General features: G+C 37.7%; 1 pseudogene; it reads left to right on the top strand.

Moving 5' to 3' along the window:
• Positions 1 to 2519: 2519 nt before the first annotated feature.
• LOC149256558 (alpha-1,6-mannosyl-glycoprotein 2-beta-N-acetylglucosaminyltransferase pseudogene) lies at positions 2520 to 3873 on the top strand (annotated as a pseudogene).
• Positions 3874 to 4319: the final 446 nt, after the last annotated feature.

Below are 4319 nucleotides of genomic sequence, written 5' to 3'. Positions count from 1 at the left end.
TGGTGATTACGGTAAAGCCTGGTTGTATTGATGAGGGTTCGAGCCTAGTGATCTGGTGGGGATTGTGGTAAGGCTTAAGGAAGCTCTGGTTGGTTTTGTTGTGAGTCCCACATTCATGCTTGGAATATGGCACAAAGGTGATTGGTTGAAAGAAAGATTTGGTTCAGCCCAATATATGGTCAGGTGGTATGTGGAAGTCCTTGACTTGGTTGGATTTGCATATATTAGTAAGATCTCTTTTCCTCTTGTGATTTATGTGTACATGTAATTATTATTATGAGACTTTAAAGATTGTTCTATTATTATTACTTTGATGGTTATATGTTGGTTATAAGCATGGTTTTATGATAGATCTTAGTCATGGCTCTCACCATGTTTTGATTAATGAATGATGAATGTATGACCTAATAAATGTTATTGCAACTATTATGAGAAGGCACTAGACCTTCTTGGTGATTTTTAGATAAGTATCATACCCCTATGTTTAGATGTGTATTTATGACCTGTAGATTTCATGTTCATGATACGTTTGACAAAATGCCTGTCATAGCTAGGCCTTGTTAGATCAATTTCTTGTCTAAGATTTGTATGGAAGGCTTTGTCCTTGTGTCATTCATGGTTCTGGAAAGTTTCATTATGTTCTAGGCAAAGGTCTAGATCCTAGCCTGAAAAAGTGGCTTAAATCCTGCAGTTGCAAGCATAGAACTAGGTGAAAAAGACTGCAATTTCTCCCTTGTAGGCATCATGCGTGTGATTAGAGGGTTTCAGTTGAAATTAGGCAGTGTCGTTCCAGTGTCTGGGAGATCAAGGCATTGAAAAAAAGATTTAACTCAAGGTCTAGGCACCTAGAAGGGTAGTTTAGCCCTTGGGGGTCCTGTAGCACCTGATAGGGAAGTCGTTAAGGTGTTTGGTTTGTTGATTCCACTTCCTTAAGGTGATCTAGGAGATTTTTAATGCCTCACTTAAATCTTATCCTACAAATTTTGTTAATGTTTACATTATCTGAAAATATTGAGAAATATTGGTCTAATATAAAATTCATGATTTCCATTATTCAAATTCCCCACTTACCTTCTCAAATTGAATATTAGGTAGGATATGGTCTCCTTCCATTATTTCAAAATATATGTATTCATTTCACATTACCCAATGTACCATCACATTTACTAAGGAGAAGACATGGTCCTCTCCATGTAATTACATCTCACATTCCCCAATGTACCCTCACATTTACTTGGGAGAAGACATAGTCCTCTCCATCTTATTATCAATATATATATTCATTTCACATTCCCCAATGTACCCTCACATTTACTAAGGAGAAGACATGGTCCTCTCAATGTAATTACATCTCACATTCCCCAATGTACCCTCACATTTACTTGGGAGAAGACATAGTCCTCTCCATTTAATTATCAATATATATATATATATATACACCTCACATTCCCAAATGTACTTTTCAGATTTACTTGGGAGAAGACATGATCCTTTCCCATTAAATTCTCAATTTTATATTCATGTCACATTTCCAAATGTACTCCTAGCTTACTTGGGAGAAGAGAAGTCAACTGTAAGGATGGATGAGAAGTTAATGACATTAATGAGAGGTGGTTGAGATGGAAAAGGGAAGGAGGGTATAAAAAGGGAAGGGGGAAGGAAGAAAGAGGAGGTTGGGGGTCTTGCTTATGATTGTGGGGGTTGGTTGTGATTGTTTGGAATTGTTATGATTTTGGGAGACCTTGGAAACCTATGGAGGTTTTCTTGGGTTTGAGAGGAGGAAAGTATTGTTATCTAGTTTTGCACATTCTTCTTGAGGACACACTATATCTGGTTGGACTTGGGCACGGAGGGCTAGGGAACCTGTGGAGGTTTCCTGGGCTACGAATTTATTTCCTAGTTGGCTGGGAGGTAAATCTGGTTGGGTCGGTGAGAAGGAGCGTTCAGCTAGAGTAACAAGTCAAAGGTATCATCATCAACCACCAGAACAGGTAATTCTCCATGGACTACTCTTGTTAAGTTGATATCAATGAAATGTTCACCTTAATTTATGTTGTGTATGATAAAATGATAAAATGATAAGATGTTAAATGTTTAAAGCTATGTAAGAAGGTCAACAAGCTCCTTTTATTACTTTTAAATCAGAAGGAAAATAGATCTGCTAGTGTATAATAGATTGAGGCTCTAATAATAGGAATCGGGTCCTTACACATGGTATCAGAGATTTGGTTCAAAATCTGAACCCAAAACCCACTAAACCCAAATTCCGCTATAAGAGTTTGTAACCCTCATAAGGACTCATAATTCTAATATATAGATTCTTCAAATTTTCCCTCCAAAGCCCACCTTGCACCCATTTACAGATCTTAAATTGCCTCATCATAAACCTGATTTCTGGACTTGAAAAGGTTTATAGTACGGGAGTAACTCTTACACCGGTATGAGCGCCTCTCAGAGTATGGTATCGGTGTCTGTCTAACTATTTATGAATTTGCAACATAGAGAGGTGAGTGGCGAGTGGTGAAGATATAAAGTCAAGGTTTAAACAACGGAAGTTGTTAGAACCCCGCACTGTTTTATGGAGGGCAGCCATTTCTTGTTGTTGACGGAGAACTTGACAGTTAGCAGAGGTTTGAGATGAAAAGCCCTCGACATCATGGATTCTCAGGGCAGAAATCAGTGATTTTGTGATGAAATTGCGCTGGTTCGATTATCTTCTAGTCTTCTCCAAAACGAGCAAATAAAAATTCGAGGTGGGTAGCACTCCTCCCGCATGTTTTGTCATGACAATCAATAATGCAATCAATGTTGCAATCTAGATAAACATGGTTGTACGCAGCAGAAGCCGCAGTATTAACTTTTCATGGAGGCGTTTGGTCACCCTGGCCTGCTTGTTTAGATTGGGACTGTTGGGTTTGCTTATACTTCTCCTTATACCAAAAGGGTTTTCGCAGGTTGCCCTTAGGGGCTTAGAAGAGAAAAAAAAGATACAACCTTTATAGCCACCTTAGAATATGAGGTAGAAGAATTTAATTACTAGCATGAATCTCTTGCTTTTAATAAGGAACTCACAAAATAGTTTATCTAGAGAGCTTCAAAAAGGAAACTCCTTGCCACCTCTTAACATAGATCTTCATCCAAAATTGGCCAAAAATCATATAAAGATTGTTCTGTATGTGCACAATAGGCCACAGTATTTGCAGTTAGTTGTAGATAGCCTTTCCAAAGTGGAGGGCATCGATGAGACTTTATCGATTGTAAGCCATGACGGGTATTTTGAAGAAATGAATAAGATAGTAGATGGAATAAGGTTTTGCCAGGTAAAACAAATTTTTGCCCCCTTTTCCCCTCACTTGTTTGCTAATTCATTTCCAGGTGTGTCACCTAGAGATTGCCAGGGTAAGGATGATTCCTTGATTAAAAAGTGTAAGGAAATGCTGATCAGTATGGAAACCACAGGTCTCCCAAAATAGTTTCTCTGAAGCACCATTGGTGGTGGATGATGAATTGGATTTGGGCTGGAATGGAAGAAACCAAACGACACAATGGACATAAACTTTTCATAGAGGAGGACCATTTTATTTTCTCAATGCTTACGGAAATATTCAAATTTTATCTGCATTGAAGTAACATAAATGTGTTGAGTGCTATGCTGCAAATTTGGCTCCTTCTGATGTGAATTATAAGGGGGAAGAGTCATAGAATTTGATTGCTGAGAAGATGGGCAATATTGGGTATGCTTTCAATAGAACAGTTTGGAGAAAAATCCATTCTAAGGCAAGAGAGTTTTGTTCTTTTGATGATTACAACTGGGATAGCACCATGTGGGCAGTAGTGTATCCTTCATTTGGCACTCTAGTTTACACTTTGTGAGGGCTTGATGAAAGGGATCATGCGCCGTGTCTTGATTTTGCCTCAATGTACCATATTGCAGCTTTCTCTCATAACTCAACCAAGTAAATTGTATAATCGTTAAGTATTTCTTGACTAGAGCACTAATAACTGAATTTCTGAGATTGTCTCTTCCAGAGTTACTAAAATTATGGTCCTACTTATTAAAGCATATTCCTCCACTGGTTCTTACGTTATCATAAAATTTAAGAAGGAATAGTTATTGCATGTATTGGTGGAAAACAAATATCTTATCTCTATGCCTTTCACTTTCATATGGGAAAGTGTGGTAACCATCATCTGTAATTCTTTTTTTTAGTGAAACAAACGCATATTGTATTTCATCGATTCACAGAAGAAAACACATCATACATTCTCGCAGTGAAATGGTTTATCTACATTTTTATCTTTGACCAGCATCTTATGTT

Source organism: Pinus tabuliformis, chromosome 7 (genome assembly GCF_031772625.1).
Source record: "Pinus tabuliformis cultivar Carrire ecotype Pingquan chromosome 7, CPIR1, whole genome shotgun sequence".
Lineage (NCBI taxonomy): Eukaryota > Viridiplantae > Streptophyta > Pinopsida > Pinales > Pinaceae > Pinus > Pinus tabuliformis.
The sequence above is the reverse complement of the archived record's forward strand: the minus strand, read 5'-3'. Positions and strand labels throughout refer to the sequence as shown.